The sequence below is a fragment of the Rhinatrema bivittatum genome, chromosome 2 (assembly GCF_901001135.1).
Source record: "Rhinatrema bivittatum chromosome 2, aRhiBiv1.1, whole genome shotgun sequence".
Classification (NCBI taxonomy): domain Eukaryota; kingdom Metazoa; phylum Chordata; class Amphibia; order Gymnophiona; family Rhinatrematidae; genus Rhinatrema; species Rhinatrema bivittatum.
The window spans coordinates 678,561,531-678,580,343 of NC_042616.1; positions in this window are offsets into that span (position 1 = coordinate 678,561,531).

Below are 18,813 nucleotides of genomic sequence, written 5' to 3' on the forward strand. Positions count from 1 at the left end.
CCCCAGGACAGGGTTGAGAACCACTGTACTAGAGGATTGTAAAAGTCAGTTAATCAGAGTTCACAGGTTTTCTCAGCCAAAATGTAGAAACAGAGATACTGTATCACATAAACAATTATCAACAAATTGTACAAAACATAAGGGAATTATTCTGGTCTTTCATCACGGTACTTCTCTTATTACTTTAAAAATGTGTAATTCACATTTCTTCCTTTCTCTATCCTAAATTGACAATATCACACCTCACCATCAAATATGTACATCAACCTCCTTTCAGTATTCAATAGTAACTTCAGATACATCATGTAGTTATCTCTCCTTAGGTTCAGTAATTCTGTTTTCCAGGCAATGTTCAAGGACTTCCCTGCCATCCTCAATATACTCATTTTTTTCAGCTTCCTCTCCTTCTCTTTATCGTTTACTGTTTGTGGGGCCAAATACTTCTCTAGCTCCTCCTCATAGACCCAGGTTGGGTACCTTGATTATTTCCCCATCATAAGAAACCCCATTTAAGCTTCAAAATTTTCCTCATGAGGGGCAAAACCCCTGCAGGAGCCTCTCCAATAAGAAGAGTCCCCGGGATTACCAGCCTTGCTGACTATTCCCTCCAATCTCCACCCACCCAACTTTGAACCAGATATTGTTGCACCGAAGGTGGACCCTTGGGCTGAGGTGGGGTTGATATAACCCATAGGAAAGAACCTATGGGTCCCCACAGTTGGCAGGTGGAGTGGGTTGATAGGCAGAGGCCACTGGAGCTTCACCTATACCAGCCCTCGTTCCCCGTGGGTTGAACCTTTGGGTGCCGGGGCCAGCAGGACTTAGGTGGACCTCTGTATATAGTTGCAGTAGGAATTGGTTCAGCCCAGAGAAGGCGAGAGATGGTACAGTCTTACTCCAGACTGGGTAATATCCTGGAAACTTGGGCGCCAATGGAATGAAGGCAGACAGGGGGTGCTCGATTAAAAGTAGGCCAAAGCCTGAAGAAACCACGTCCAGGGAGAAAGCAGAAAAGGTGTCCAATGGTAGGCTTGAGTCAGGGCTGGTGGCGATCGAAGAGCAGTGGCAAACAAGGCTGAGGTCTGATCACGGAGATAGTCAAGAGTGTAGTCAAGTAAAGCTGAGGTCTGATCACGGAGATAGTCAATAGCGTAGTCAGGCAAGGCAAAGTTCTGGGTTTGGAGATAGGCAATGTGTAGTCAGATGAAGCAAAAGTCTGGGTCTGGAGATAGGCAGTGTGTGGTCATACGAAGCAAAGGTCTGGGTCTGGAGGTAGGCAGTAGCGTAGTCAGGCGAAGCAGAGGTCTGGTTCTGGAGATAGGCAGTAGCATAGTCAGGCGAAGTGGAGGTCTGGGTCTGGAGATAGGCAGTAGTGTGGTCAGGTGAAGCGGAGGTCTGGGTCTGGAGATAGGCAGTACTGTAGTCAAGCGAAGCAGAGGTCTGGGTCTAGAGATAGGCCACGGAAACGTCAGGCAAAGCAAAGTCAAGGTCCGTGTAGTCAATCCGAAGCATAAGTAGGGTAGAAACGAAGAGACAGGAACCAGGAACAATGAGGAACAGGAATGCAGGGTTGAAATGAATCTCTAGGATGCAATGAGAACTCGACCAGCGAGGAGACTTGTTGCAAAGGCAACACTAGGGAGCGGAGCCTAGGCTTAAATACTATGGTGAAGTTGACGTCATCATCCGGGGCCGTGGCTAGGTTCCCGTTGCAGTCCCTACTTAAGAGTCAATGATGCGCGCGCGCCTAGGGAGGGGCGAAGTGCGAATAGCAGCGTCTCTCCGTGGGCCACGCGGAGAGGCCTGACAAAAAGTGGAAGAAAGACCGGGGACGCTGGTGACTGTGGAAGAGCCGGAGGTACCGGGAGAGGCCCGAGGATGAAGCTGACGGCCCACCGCTGCCAGCAAGGAGGAAACAGAGGCTGGAGTCACTGTAGAAAGTTGAGGGGGCCGTGCCGCGGGTCTGCCGTGGACGGCAAGTGTAACAGATATTATATCCTTTCAAATAATTCCCCCTAGAGGATCTTCTTCCCTTGTTTTCTTAAAGGAAAGGGTTATTCTTCCCCAATTGTAACTCCTTCTAGAAACTTCCCCATTAAGAAATATACAAGTTTTATGAACCATTTACTATGCTAACTAGTGGCCATTCCAGATTACCCAAAAATAAGCCTTGGGGCTTCTCTAATCAAAATCTCTTCTGAAGATATTTTCCAAGACAAGAAACCAATTTAGGAGGGCGATCAAACTAGTCTTTTGCAATATTCATACATTAAACTGATTTAATATTAAATATTGGTGGTTCCATTTATCATCTTGTCTTGTTTTTGTTTATCCAAAACATCCTGAAAGATGGTATTAATAAGAGTGCCACAATTTCTTCCTACATATTTAAACCAATGCATCTTTCTTCTTATGAATCAGAGTAAGGATTTGTATTTACCAACTTCTTTCCTGATTTGATTTTTCATAGACGTATATGTTTTGTATGAAGTATAGAATTATTCTACTGCACCATATTCGAAAGTTATCAATTCATTTTTCTAGTGCCTGTGTTGTCCAGGTGACATTAGCTGCCATTATATACCTTAAATCTACAATTGTTAATAATTTACATAACCTTGGTGCTATTTCTCCTTGTGATATATGCTGTGAGGTTTTGAGCAGAGTTCAACTCAATAAAAGTATATGGATTCAAATCATCTGTCATAAAATAAAACTCTGTCCAGCCCTGAGCTAACTAAAACGATGACAATGTTTTCTTCATTTGTAATACCACTTGAATTGTCTTCTGAACAGGTAACATTGAAGATGAAATGTTCAAGAATAGGAAATGACCCTGCAGTTTGTATATTCCAGGTTCCACCATCTCAGAACCTCCCATCTGGTGAAGATTAACATTGGAAAAAATTACACCTCAGTAGATTTTGCACTGGAGTTGACTGATAAAAGCATACTATCAACAAATGAGGTTTCATTAATGGCTCTTTTACCTGTGACAGTAGAAATAAACTGTAAACTGTATAATGCCTTCTAAGATTCCAACTACTTGAAGATTAGTGTTTTGTCTGTGATCTGATGGATTATAATAACAAAACCATTTCATATACCTGAGGATCTGCCACCAGTCTGCAGATGATTCAGATTCCAAGAGGACCATATGATAGAATGAACTTTCATCCTCCAAACAGCAGATGTCAGTATGTTTCTCTTAGCTGGCTTGATCATTCTTTATGCTCTATGATTCCAACTTCCTCTCAGATGCAATCTTGTTTGAGGACATTTACTATTTGTATGTATATATATATTGAGACCTTGCCTATTTTTCCTGCCAGAGCTTGGCCTGTACGATGCTAGCATGTGCCTTCATGTTATCAGTTCCCTGTGGTGGTCCCGCTACTCCCTGGATCTTGACTTATTATGATGTGTCCTTTTGGCCCAGGGGTTGGGCTCTGTCTGTGGACTGGACCTGTCTCTTAAGTGGAATTTACTTGTGTATGTGTTCAGTTAGATTTGTCTTCATGGTTACATTTGTTGTGTCTGTTACCTGATGCCCTGATACCATTCCTGTGCAGCCAAAGGCCTAGTGTAGTCATCACCTAAGTGGAAGTTGACTGCTACAGGACTGATACAAGAGGAAGACCATACCCTCTTTGTTCGTATATCAGGGGTGTTTCATTCCTCAGTTTCATTCCTCAGCTTTCCTTACCTCAGTCTTGGACTCTGACCTGATCACCATCTCAGGGTCCCCTCTATTATTGAGAATTTTTACATTTACAATGAAGGACAAAGAATAGTGTGAAGACATGAGCAGAGGAATCATCTACCATCATACTACAGCATCAATAGAGTTTTAAAATCATGTTCTCATTTTCTCATCTTGAAACCATTAATAAAACTTTCAACACCAAGCTTAGTTCCATATATGGACAGCAAATTCTTGAATAACTGAAGATATAATGCCATGTTTCTTTGAAATGGTTATTACTTTATTTTTCAGACATTCATATGTTCAAGCCAAACAATGATATCATTAGCAATTCTTCAGTTTGTTGGGAACTGAGGTTTGCTATTATAATGTCATTATTTTCAAAATTAAAATATGATTTTATAAGAATATGGAAATAATGGGTAAAGTATTTGAAAAAATGGTAATTCAAAAATATGCATATTGCTCAAGAATTCTTCTTGTAAATGTGGCAATGTTTTGTACACAGATATGCTGTAGATTCCAAATAGGCAGCAATGTATATGCTATAAATGGTTTAATTGTATTTTTAGAAGATACAATTAGACTTGAAACTAGTTCTTTAAGTTCTCATGCACCACAAAAGTATTGTTTTTAATTTTGCATGCTGAAATAAATGGGAATGTATTTAATGATAAATTCAGTTTTGGGTTTTTTTTAAACACATTTCTGGTCTGGAAACACAAGTTTGTTAGAACACTCTTCTCAGAACAATTTTAAGCTTTTGGCTTCCCTTTCTATGCCGTTAAGATAAAGCAAGAGATCTGTGACTCATACACCCACATAGAAAAGGTTCATACCATATCTATGATTATGAGCAATAAAAACAAGATGTACAGCTGAATACTGAATGTGCAAATACATTTGAATCAGCTCCTCATGTGAATTGTCTCATTATATGAAACCTAGAATAAATAAAGATTCAGCTAAAGCTTTCATTTGTGAACATTTTTCAAAATAGTCCCCAAAATGTTTTGAGTGAAGTTTTGCTGTCTTTCAGTCAGAGAGAGAGAGAGAGTGAGATATGTTCTCAGAAGCCTTATGGGATTCATGCTTAACAAAATATTGTATTAATCTCATATTATTTAGCAGGTACTCATTTTGCCAGATCTACTAAGTTTATATGCTGAATAAGGTAGTTGGCTATATAGTTCTTTCTCATTCCTTCTCCTTTTCTCCTTCAATGTCGGGGGTGGAAGGGAAATAGAACAAAAAAACATAAGAATTGCATCCTATCTTTGAAAGTGACCTGTCCTGGTCATTTGGAAAAACCCAGTAGATTCTTAGGAGGAGATCATTCCCTGTTGCTCACTCCCTGAAGTAAAAGGTGTCAATCCTCAAGTCTAGTTCACTTTGATCTTTCAGTAAATTTTGATTTCCCTGATTTAAACTGAACAGTCAGGTTATATTCCCTGTCCATTGAAGAATTAGAGGAGTCTCTCCTAGATGGCTAAATCGTTTTTTACGGCCCTTGTCATCCAGATAAAATGGCGATGCTTAGACAATTCCAAAGAGGCCAGTGTTAACTTTATTATTAATACTCTGACCATCATTGATAAACCTACTGGCAAATTTAAAAAGGACTGAAACTGTGAAAAAGTTGCTTTCTTGTCATATATCATGCTCTTTAGTCTTTCAGTTTTAGTAGTTTCTCTTGTATAGCTTGAACACTTTGGATCATTAATTCAGCTCTATTTCTAGAAACAGAAGGCTGGATGCTGGGCCTTCAGTCTTTTGCTCTAGAATGGATAATGAAGTATGCCATCATTCTTTCAAAATAAATAGAATTATGAATGCTTTGTTTTCTTTAATAACAAAAAGAAAATTGTCCAGCTAGTGAAAAATATTTTTACTGCCATAAAGCTGCTCATCAGTGAATTCATTTGAAATGACATGGACAATGCCAAAAACATTGTCCATGTTGTTTCACATTGTTTTCAAAAGGTAATAGTGGAAAAAACTCAAAATTTTGTATTTTTCCTTCTATCGATTTTATTGCTCACTATTTGCAAAAATAGGAGATAATTTTCAAAGGAGTTACAATGTAAATGTAACATTCTATCGTAGCAATTTTCAAAAGCCATTTACACATATAGGGCCGGCTATTCAGAATTACGCGAGCACGTAGATTTGTGCGCGCAACCCGGCGTGCACAAATCTACGCCCAATTTTATAACATGCGCACACAGCCACATGCATGTTATAAAATCCGGGGTTGGCGCATGCAAGGGGGTGCACACTTGTGCACCTTTCGCGTGCTGAGCCCTAGGGGAGCCCTAGGAGAACCCCAGGGGAGCCCCAATGGCTTTCCCCGTTCCCTCCGGAGCCACTCCAAAATAGAACAAAAAATTGGAGTGGCCTCGAAGGGAACTTTCCTTCTGCTCCACCCCATGTTCCCCTCCCTTCCCCTATCTAACCCAGCTTGGAACAGCCGAAAAAAAAAAGCGGTAAAACTGCGGGAAATGAAGATTTCCCGCGGTTCTATGAGCACGATACTGGAAACGATTCACATCTCTGCTTGTAACTCCTCTTGATTAACAGGGTCCTTTTTAAAAGGTGGTATGAAATAAGCTTTATCAATTATTGGCAACATTAGCTCTGTTATCTTCAGGGTTTGAAGCATATATTTCTTTATTGCATTAGCAGATATTAAAGGTTCCTTGGGGAAATTCAATATCCTCAAATTTTTGCTTCTTATTACATTTTCCAGCTTTTCCACTTTGTTTGTTAAATCTTTGTTTTCCTTGATCAAATTAATCTGGAGGTTTTTACTTTCCAGAACTTCCTTCATTAAAGCCACCACACTTTCAAACTTCTCAACATCATTCTTTTCTATTTTGTCCATACATAATTCCATTTGTTTCTGTGCTTCTATAACATGATTAATTCTCAAATTCAAACTCTCATTCAGTGCCTGGATTGCCTGCCATATTTCTTCGAGAGTAATTTTTTCAGGCCTTACCAGGATCAGAGGCTCAGGGCGACTTGTGAGAGTTTCTCCGTCACTTGCTGTGTTTCCCATACCGGAAAATGATGGTATTAATGTCCCTTCTCCTCCAGGTGTGGGTTCTCCTTCATGGGCGCCTTCTACGGCACCTTCTCCTCCTGCTCCGTGTTCTTCTTCCCAAAGTCTTTCCACCAGCTGCGCCTCGGCTGGGTTTTCAGGGGCTGTGCGTGATATCGGGGAGAGTGATGTCTGGAGCTCCTGCGAGGGCCCGGTTTCCTCTTCTTCCTGGGAACCTTGCTGTGAGCCTGTCTCCACCGAATCAAGACCTCTCCGAATTAGGTGTTCATCCTTCGGGCCGATTGTAGAAGCGGCTTGGGGCGCTGAAGGTGTCTCGCGCTCCCTAGCCCGGCGCTTTCACGCTGAATGTGGCATGGCTCAACCACAAAAGGGGAAAAAAGATTGTGGAAAGCTCTCACCAGCCAGCAGTCTGGTCGGCCATCTTGACTCCACCCCTCCCCCATTTCAGTACAGTTTTAGACTACATCATAGCACTGAAAAGCTGTTAGTGATTATTTTTGTGCAAATTGGATTCTGAAGTTGCTGTGATTGCAGTTTATCTTGACATTTCTACAGCATTTGATTCTGTCAACCATCAAATTTTGCTTGCTAGGTTGCAGCAATTGGGGATAAGAGGTGCTGTTCTTCTCTGGTTTGAGTCCTATTTGCAAAATCATAGTCAACAAGTTAGAACTGGTGCTTCTATTTCATCTTGGTTTTCTATTGATGTTAGGGTCTCCCAAGGCTCCACGTTATTTCTTTTTTGATTAATATTTCTCTTTTACCACAGTGTTTAGTTTTGGATTCTTTGAATATTTACTTTTGTTGTTATGCAGATGATTTGCAATTATATTTCTGAGTGTCTGCAAATTTAATAGAGACTCTGAATAATATGTCTCTTTCCCTTCAAGCTGTTTCTGATTGGATGAGAAATAATAATTTGCTCTTAAATACATCGAAATCAGAGGCATTTTGGATCTCTAGCACAAAGGATCTGTTATGCCAGTCGGTCGCAAATGGCTGCGACCACTAATACTCACCTCTTTTGCTGCTACATTATCATCCGTTGGATGAATGGTGGTCTCCGCCAACCACCGCTGACCAGCCTGGCATTCCTGGGATGGCCTGGGCACTGTCGACCGTGATCTTGGTCCAGGAATGACTTAGGTCCAGGAATAAAGATTATACATATACTACAGAGGAACTCAGCAATATATAATGCTCCACAATTTTTTATTATATACATACAAATACCCAATATGTTTAACACACTTTTTTCACAAGTCCCACTATGTGTGTTTCTAATCTCCCTAAAATTAAAACAATATCATCCATACCTTACCCTCCATTCATCATCTATACAACTCATGCATACAACTCCACCCAACCGTATCACTCAAACCACCTAAAATTACTAACAATATCATATACTTGCATAATTACACATAAATGTTCACATGTCATTGATATACATCTTATTTAAACAGCTAACATCAGTATATATGTCAAACAATGTAAACCCATATAAACATGTAACATATGATCAATCTACATCTGTACGCATTTTTTAATTATTTTAATAAATGCAAAATTAAATTGCTCCAATGAAGATCTCGTTTCGCCCATCCACATGGGCTTCTCAGGGAATGATGATTCACAATAGCGCAACTATATTCTCATGTTGACGTCACTCATATACCACCATCTTCAAATTGAGTGCTGCATATATTCCCATTCATGAATCACTATGAACAGAGTAAATCTTCACCACACTACTTATTATGCAAGTAATATCCACACATAGCACTGGATTCTATAAATAACATAAAAATGCCAGTTTCCAAACTTATAATTCCTCCAACCATACCAAAAAAACGACCACATAAATTTCAATAGTACCAACCACATCAAGGAAACCGACGCATGTGTCAATTTACAGACTCCATCATTCATCACCCATACAATTGTGTATCATCCTTTTTATCACATGGGCCACTCTTGTACACGTCATGGTGGGAACCTCAGGGACGACCCTCCTGGATGACATCACCCACCTCTGCTACGTAAGCTAATTGGCCCTTCACTTCTATGAGTTAGCAAGGAGTTCCCTCTTGCTGAATTCTGCTCCTTGGTCTTCCGGTTCCAGTTCTACATTGGCGTGAGACACTCTGGGTACCCACTCCTCAGGGGTCCTATCTTGTCTCTGGTTGTCCGCTCCTCGGAGGACCCTCCGCCTGAACTACTATCAGTTCCGTTCCCCGGAACCTCTTTTGAAACTATCTCATGTAAGTACCTAATTCTACGGACTTCTCCTGTCTAAGCCTCATTCAGGGATTCGCTGCAGTGTACCCCATTCTTCGGGCCACTACCGCTTCTTCCCTGATGGAACCACTCTGGTTTACCCTGCCTATAAGTTATTGCTGCACCTCTGATAACTTTCTCATTTTCCATCTCTGACTCATCCCCGGCGTACCCTGTTCCGCGGGCCACTACCGGATCTGCACATCCGAGTGTTCTCCACTACTGCAAGACTTCCTGGTGTACCCCGCTCTGCGAGCCACTACCGGATCGTCACATCTGAGACATCATTTTGGATATACCCCCTGCTCTGAACTTTATTCCTGCACCTCCCACTCCTCGGTTGGTGTCTCTTTCTCTGCTATCAATAAAGACTCTATTCCACAGCTGTGTCTGATGTGCTGAGGCCATGCCTACCAGCAGTGAGGCTCACAGGGCTCCTCCTCCCTGTGAGCGAAGACACCTCTCACATAACAAGACACCTCTCACATAACAGTATCCTACTAATCTTGCTTCCCTGGATTTTAAAAGAGGAAGTATTAAATTTGTTGACCAGGTCTGTAATTTGGGGTTTTATTTTGATTCCAATGTGGATTATACTCAGCAACTGAAATCTGTACTATCGAAGGGATATGTCAAATTGAAACTATTATAACATATTCATTCTTTTATGGATCTTACTGATTTTTACACTCTGGTGCAGTCCTTTATTATGACTACTGTGGATTATTACAACTCCCCATATGTCAGGCTGTCTAAAGCATAATTATGTGCTTTGCAGATTTTACAAAATTCTGCTGCCCATTTGATTACAAAGACCCCAATTCAGCAGCATATATCGCCTATTTTGAGATAATTGCATTGTCTACTATGCAATGTTTAAATTTAAAAATTTTAACTTTAGTATATAAAGCTCTTCGAAATCATGCTTCCAGTTATGCGGGGCACCATGACTGCTTCACCCTGCCCCCAGGTACCGGCCTCCATTCAGTCCCAGGAGACAAGGAGACACAAAGAAGGGGGCAGACACAGGATTCACTTTGGAAATGTATGGTTGCAGCTTTACTTAACAACAGAAGGTAAAATGTAAACCAGGTGCTAAATCTCAACAAATGCCCCCCTTTTGTAACCCTGCCCCTGCTGATTATCCCTTCCCCTACTGTGTCAGACTGGGCAGAATCTCTTGCCCCATCTCTCGGAGCCACTACCAGAGCCACAAGCTCTGAACCACCATTTGTACTATCCTCTGCTCCACACCTAGCAATGGGGCTAAACCTGCCCCTAGGCGGGACTTCCAGGGCTTGCTGTGTTTCGCAAGGCTCCTAGAAAGGTGGTCTGAATAGACTCAACACCACTCTGGCCAAATGATCTTCCACCCCTTTTTGAGGCTCAGACACCTGCCAAAGTTGGACCTTTGACACCAGGCCACTTCGTGAATTTGTGGAGAAGGCCCAACCGCCAACACAAGGATCACAACTGCATGTCAACAGAATAGAACTTCCTGAACCCGTATGACATAGTGAGGGCAAAGGTAGCGCCGGCGCCATTTTGAAGATTGGCAATACGGCCCGCGTGCAGGAGGTCGCTCCCGGACCCCCACTGGACTTTTGGCAAGTCTTGTGGGGGTCAGGAGGCCCCCCCCCAAGCTGGTCAAAAGTCCCTGGGGGTCCAGCAGGGGTCCGGGAGCGATCTCCTGCACGTGTGACGTCGGGAGCCAGGCACTAAAATGGCGCCGGCACTACCTTAGCCCTGTCACATGATAAGGGCAAAGGGCCACCGGCACCATTTCTCTTAATGCAGCCGTGGCCAGAGAGAGGGAGATCACGCCGGGACCCCCCCCCCCCCCCACTGGACCCCAGGTAATTTAAAACATTTTGGGGGGGTTCGGGAGGGTGGGGGATTTGTTTTAAAGGTTCGGGGTGGGTTTTAGGGTTTTTTTGGTGTGCCAGTTTTCCCGCCCTCCCCCGATTTATGATTTTTTGACGATAAATCAGGGGAATTGTTATTGTATCGTGGCTCTAATGATTTTTGATGATTTAAAATATATCTGATGATTGTTTTAAATCGTCAAAAAACGATTCACATCCCTAGCGTCTGGTGCATGTTTGGTCTTATGGGTCAAATCCAAAAGAACAAAAAAGCAAAACTGCAATTTACCACGATATGTTCATAACAATGAGTGCAGAAAGAGATATCACTTAGGGCCTCATTTTCCAATATTGCATGGTATACCAAAAAGGGGTGTTATCTTATGCTAATAAGCATGTGTATCACAAATTAACCCAATTTGGGCTACATTGTGGTGTGAGAGAGAGAGAGAGAGACTTGCTGTAGTGTCTCCTCCCTAGACAGGTATTTGTATCCCTATGGTAGGCCCACCTAGTAACTCGAGGTGGGGATTAGGTATTAGTGTAGGGGGTTGGGGGCCACTTTCACATTCAACATGAGACGTACGAACAGAACAGTGGTCTCTTGTGAAGATTTGATGGCCTTCGGAGTGAGGAAACTCACTCCAAGATGAGATTTGGACAATGTTCTCTCCACCTAGCTTGTTGTTGCCCAGGTAGAGTGTCCATCAAGCTAGGTAGAGAGAACATTGCCCAAATCTCATCTTGGAGTGAGTTTCCTCACTCCGAAGGCCAGCAAATCTTCACAAGAGACCACTGTTCTGTTCGTACGTCTCATGTTGAATGTGAAAGTGGCCCCCAACCCCCTACACTAATACCTAATCCCCACCTCGAGTTACTAGGTGGGCCTACCATAGGGATACAAATACCTGTCTAGGGAGGAGCCACTATAGCAAGTCAGTCTCTCTCTCTCTCTACAGGCTAACTGTGGTAGGCCTCTAGCACACAACATACCACAAATGAAAGAGGTGTAGCTATGAGCTGCACTAACACTGTGGCAGTTTCATGGCACATGTTAACTCCTTGGAAAATGACCCCCTTAGTCCAAAGGTAACTTTATTATAAATCTTTGTAAAAGGCAGCAGCTCCGTTCATGTTTACAAATAGTAGCGTCTTAAGTCCCCTGACATGGACCAGCGTTTCACGGTGGCTGCTTCGGGAGGGACGTGAACTTTCATATAACCATCTGTTAACAAAATATAAAACAAGGATTAAGTGCAAAAGGCCAGCATACCATTGACAAATACCCAAAAGCATATCATATAAAGTCAAACATACCTGTATACATTTGAAACAGCATTTACTTTCATTGTTTTAACAGAGTCAGGAGCGCAAGAATTAAATCAGATTTTTCAGGGTCCATTGAGATTTACTTACCGTAGGGGACGTAATCTTAAGGATATGCTGATTCATTCGGATTTTGACTATCAAATCCCTGATCGGGTGTCTGGGGGTTTACATGAACCATGTGGCCAGTGCACAGTTTGTATACACAAGGACTCTATGACAAGTTTTCATCACAGTGGACAAAATAAAATGTATCAATTAAGAAGTAAATCCAACTGTACTACCCAAGGTGTAGTCTATGTGATCCGCTGCCCTTATTTAAAACTATGTGGGTCAGACATCACGCATGGTAAAGACTAGGATTATGGAGCATCGCTCCAATATTAAACACCTTCGTGAAAATACACCTCTAGTGGACCACTGGGCACAGCATTTACACTCGGTTTCAGATTTATTTTTCTTTGTTTTGGAAGTAGTAGTTGCTCCTTCTCGTGGTGGGGATCATTCCAAATTTTTGTTGCGTAAAGAACAAAGGTGGATACATACTTTGGATACCATCTCTCCTCTTGGATTGAACAAAGAAATAGAATGGCACTTGTTCACATAATTCTATGAGAGCCTTGATTGGCTCAGGTTCTCTGATCACTGATTGGTGGAACAGTTTGGCGCCTTTTTTGACAGTTTTAAAGCCCCAACACTCCATTTTATTTTTGCGCTCCTGACTCTGTTAAAACAATGAAAGTAAATGCTGTTTCAAATGTATACAGGTATGTTTGACTTTATATGATATGCTTTTGGGTATTTGTCAATGGTATGCTGGCCTTTTGCACTTAGTCCTTGTTTTATATTTTGTTAACAGATGATTATATGAAAGTTCACGTCCCTCCCGAAGCAGCCACCGCGAAACGCGGGTCCGTGTCGGGGGACTTAAGACGCTACTATTTGTAAACATGAACGGAGCTGCCGCCTTTTACAAAGATTTATAAGAATTATAATAAAGTTTTGGAAGTTACCTTCGGACTAAGTGATATCTCTTTCTGCACTCATTGTTTTGGTCTTATGGGTCAATCATAAGTTGTGTCTTGGGTCCCCCATGAAACAGCCACATTACCCACCATTTTTTTCCCTAAAGGCTTCATCATATTAAGCCACACAAATCCTTCATATTGCTTGTATGTGCCCAGAATCGCATCCAGGTATGCCCATAGTGGAAGTGTCTGAGACATGTCTGACCTGCAAACAATTGTGACTAAATGCACAAAGGTCCATACCCAATTGATAGCCTTGCACTGGGCCAGCTTAGTAGACTGCACCTCATGGTGCCTTTCTCGCTTAGTTTGACCCTGTTTCCAAAACCCTGCAGCAGGTGGAAGATGACAATGTAATGATGTTTCCTGATTCTCCTGTGCAAAGACCTAGGGATGTTGTCCCACAGGCACAGGTAATCGGATACAGCGGGTCCATTAAGGGATACCTCACCTTCCACACATGATCTCCTAGATTCACCAGAGGTTGAAGATGAAAAGCTTTGTGATCCTTTGCAGCTAGAGCTATGGGATCATCTCCTGGAGTTCTGCTTGCACTTCTTCAGAGCCAATAGTGACATATTACCTTGTGACACTGTAACACTTCCAGGCAGCTGACAACACAGGCTTGGGAGGTTGGTGAGCACTCCTTTATGACAGTGCTGCAGGCAAGTTCCTGGGAAACTGTGAATGGGCTGCTTACATTCTGGCATAAACCTAATGAACCCCTTGAGGAGAAGCCACTGAAGACCACCTGTATGGACTACATCCTGATGCAGGTTAATCATGTCTCTAACAGTGACCTGGAATAGAGAAAGGAGGGGGAACACAGACAGGGGAACCTCACTTTGTACCAAGATGTAGTAGCACCTGCAGGCAATCAGGGGGGATATGGAAACCTCTATGACAGAGAGGTGAACAGGCCCAGAGAGGGGTATCAAAAAACTCCTGCTTAGGGCCAATTTGCTTTGAGAAATCCCACTGGGGCTTCTAGTCATGAAAACCCCATTGGGGTGACTGGAGCAGGACCCATCAAAATCTTACCACCTATGTGGGATTTCCTGCGATGATTGCGCACACCTATATGGGTGCATTTGAGAAACAGTAGAATGTCTGCTAGGTCTAGAAACACTAGCCTATCATGCTTGGGCCTGGTATCGAGCAGGGCTAGTGCCTCCACCAGATTCCACCAGAAAATCTCCTGGCAGACTAATGAATTGGCATCGTTCCCAACCTGTGTTGCAACCGTTGCTGCTCGAAGTCCTCACTCCGCCCTCTTTACCTCTGTGGCGACTCCCTCCAGGTCTCATGGACGGCTGGCTGCCGCGGCGTCTCCATGCTGTCTCCCTCCGGCGTCCCCGGACCGACTCGACATTGCAGATCCACCATGTTGTCTGAAGACCTAGGGAGCACGCGGGTGCGCACGCTCTGATTGAAGTACCTGCAAGGGCGCAAACCTCAGGAGCATCCCCCTGAGATGACATCATCCGCTTCCAGTATTTAAAGGTCTCTATTTTGCTATCTAATTGAGTTAGCAAGGGGATTGCTTCGGCTACACCTCCCAAGTTACTCTGCCTCCTCGGACTTACCAGAGGTACCCGCTCCTCGGGGACCTCGCTCTTTTTCTTTACTTTCAGATTACAGGTAGGAACCGGTACACCTTGAGGGCCCATGTTCCTGGACACTCTGAATATTCTCTACTGCTTGGATGCTATCACTGCTACAAACAATTGTGAGTTACCATCACTCTCTCAGAGCTTTCCCTGGAACCAGGTACTCACTCTTCCAGGGCCTAAACCTTTCCAGCTCCTGAACTTCTTTGAGACCTTATGTGAGTTTTGTCATCTAGTTCTGTTCATGAACTCTGCCTACTCTGCCTACTCACTTTCTACAGTTTCTCAACAGCTCAGCCATCCTGGATCACTGTTCCAGTACCTGAGGGACTACAGCCCTGCCGGGCATATCAGCTCACTACTGCCACCTCTGGTGGTTTCAAAAACCTGTCTAATAAAAGAACTAATGTGTGTCTGTCTCCATACTCAAGCCTAGCCGGTGGTCCCTCTCGGGATATTCTCCCGGGGGTGTGGTCATCTGCCACCGGCCCAGGGATCCACCCACAACTATATCAAATTCATTTCAGATTGCTACTCCTTAGCAAGACAATATCTGAGACACTACAAGATTGCTGACTCCTCCTCCTTTAGGAGCCATTAATACCAGATTGCTACTCCTAGCAGCAGCTTAATGTCAGATCAATAACAGATTGCTAACTCCTATCTGATTGCTCCTCCCATCAGATAGTGGAACATAACACTGGGACAGGAGTCTGAGGGAGAAGGGGCCCAGCCCAAGGGTCGGGATACAGATGAGAAAGCATCTCCAATGTGCGTGGAGCCAGCTCAAGTCACGTCCTCGCCCTCAGAGGGCAGATTGCCGCCACTAATCAGCGGGGCACTGCCTACAACTGGAAAGTCATTATCCTCATTCACAGAGGGTCCCAATGGTATGGGGTTAGCCTTCTTTCATGGGCGACATCTTTTACATCCACCCCAAGCACCCTCTGCAGGGATAGGGATCCCACCTCTGAGTGGTAGTGTCTTCCCTTCTCCCAATGACCCAACCCCACCAAGTTCATGGGGGTCTTATCCGTATGATGATCACTGACTTGTGAGGCATATTAGTAGTGAAAGAGGGCAGGGAGGAGCGGAAGGCACTCACTGTAAAAAAGAAGACAGGTCATCAATGTAGCAGGTCCTCTTGGTTGCTGGGTGAAATGCAGCTTTAAGGTTGAAGTGAGAATCTGGCTATATTTTTTTTCAATTTAAATGTTTTAAATTTGGATGCAGAAAGAAAAGGCCAAACAGGCTAGGCTACAGTTATTATTATTAAATTCCATCTCTTTTTTATTTTTATTTTTTTGGAACAGTTTAGGATGAATTTGAAACCCTGACCATCTGCATGCAAAGTAGGTCTCTGGCAGCTAAATCATCAAGCATCTGCTAACAGAGGGCTTGCTATTCCCTATTATAGTGTCTTCTGTCAATTGGAGATGTGAACCGCTGGCTGGCAGCGGCAATCGCAAAAGAACCAATTGCCATCACCGGCTAGGTTTAAATCCCCCCCCAAAGTCTTGCCCTGACCCAGCCAGGCCCTCTAATCGGTTCCCTCACTGGCAGCACTGACATCATTATGTGCCCTTGCGAGCCACAGTGAGATCACCCAGCATGCCCTGCTCAATGCTAGGTAGCTATCATGACACTGGTCCATGTGGCAAAGGGGGGAAGTGGGGTGGCTCCTAATGAATGCCACTTCCCCAAGATCAAGGTAGCGGCCCGAATGCTCAGAGGTAAGAAAGAGACCCACCCCCCCAACTCCCCCATCAATGGATTCATGAGGGGCAGAAGAAGCTGGAGCAAGAGGGGGTGCCGCCAGCAAGGAGGAATGCCCACCATTCTCTCCATTACCAGCGGCACCTGGTACTGTTTTTATGATTTTATGTATTTGTAATTGTTTTTCTTTTTTTTTAATATAGATTGTAATTCACCTAGCAAGATTGTTTTATTATAGGCAAAACTTAAATATTTATAAAATAAATAAATCCCTGATAGATGCTCCGATTTCCTTGCTTGTAAAAATGCTGCATCTCCAGCAAGACCTCCTTCATGGGACGACAAGGGGACCAAGGAATGTAGGAATGCTGTCACCAGCTTGCTCTCTCTGACTGCACTCAAGCCCCAGGTGGAGCCTCTCCCGATGGTTGTTGTGGCACTGACCTATCCTTGGCCAAGGATGTCTGCAGAACCACCATTGTCAACATCACGATCCAGTGGCCATCTCTCAGGGTCCTCATCTTGAGTCTCCAGCTTGACAGTATATCAATCAATGGGACCAGAAATGGAGGGGCTCCCAGAGACAGAGGGGAAAACTGAGGCTGGAGAGAAAATCTTCAAAATGCCACCATCTTCTCTTTTTTCATTAGCTTTTCAAATGCTTTTCATACTAAGCTAAACATAAAATAATAATGTAAGCTAGTGGTTTATTAAATTGTTCCTTTTCCTACCTGACTTGGGTAAATTCAATTTCAAAGGAGATATCCCCAGTTACTTTGTAAGTTACAGAGGAATACAATGTTCAATCTTCTTTGAAAGACAATGGGAAGGGTAATTAAATGTTTTTATAGTGTATCATCAAATGGTTTCTCTTCAGAAGATTTTTTGTCTTCCCAGCAAGGGTGCTGCTCTGACTGGAAGCCAGTGCTATATTATTTACTAGATTAGAATTAACCAAGTGGACATTACTGGAAAAAGAGGATACTAGAATTTATTATAAGTAACTTTGTATGAAAAGCTCTTTAAATGAAAAATAAGTTATTGTAAGCTTTTATATCAGAGCTTGTATGGGTGCTACCTCCCTGGAGCCAATGAAGGAAAGGAACTGAATACTAATGGGCCTATGTAATTAAATATAAAAGGTAATAATGTCTTTCTTTAAAGCAAAGTGATAAAAAGACAAAAGGAGAGATGCAGAGTTGAAGTCATGAGGTGATACCTAATTGCTTCCTTTAACTGGTTGCTCATAATAAAGGAAATAATGTTTTCTAGTAGGTAGATGTTTTCTTGAAGTTATTATCTGAAGAAAAGTACTTATCCAGCAGTATTGAGACAGATAACTGTTTGTCATTTTATAGCAAGAGAAAAGAAGGTGATTTTTTTTTCAAGGTAGCTAATTTAGTTCAGGAAGATTCAGAAGATCTGTCATGATTTTATTTAAAGTAGAGTGAGGTTTTGGACATTTATTTCTGGGCAGCAAATTGATCCTGAATCCTGCTTCATCAACCTTCTGGACAGCAAAGATTCAAAGGTCACATGAGATTTACAGTACTTGAGAATTTATTATAATATTCTGGCCAGAAATTAGATGGAAATTTTGAATTTTGTTTTCTTGGCCTGAACTGAGATATAAGGTGGAGTACAGCCTTCCGTTTTAACTTACAAAAAATGGATTTTCTTAATTTTTGAATGCTAATAATTTTTTGTTTTACTGTAATGCCATGTGTTTCTGTTTCCTATAGAGTATAAATGTGCATGCATTGATTTTGTTTGCATTACCTGCATTAGTAATACATTGTGTTTTTATTTATTTTTTTACATTCTTTATTTTCAATTTTTGAAATTTTACCAGGAAAACTCCTGTGCAGAAAACTCAATGTCTTATAAAAAGAAAAACAATTAAGTGAAACACATTTTCAATCCATATGTATTACAGACATTTAAATTATAAGAAAAAACGATAGCAATTAGGGGGCAGAAAGGAGCACTTTTTCATCAGTATTTTTATAATACACTTCTTATTTATTTCTACACTGGGCCTGTTGGGGTTGTAATGAGGGATCGCCCAGCCAGAAACGCTTTCAATTGTTCAGGTTCTAGAAAAATATAGTTTATTTATTTATTTATTTATTTATTTTTATATATCGATGTTCCTGTATAGAATACATATCGCACCGGTTTACAAAGAACTGAACTGTCGCCTCAGGGGCGGATACAT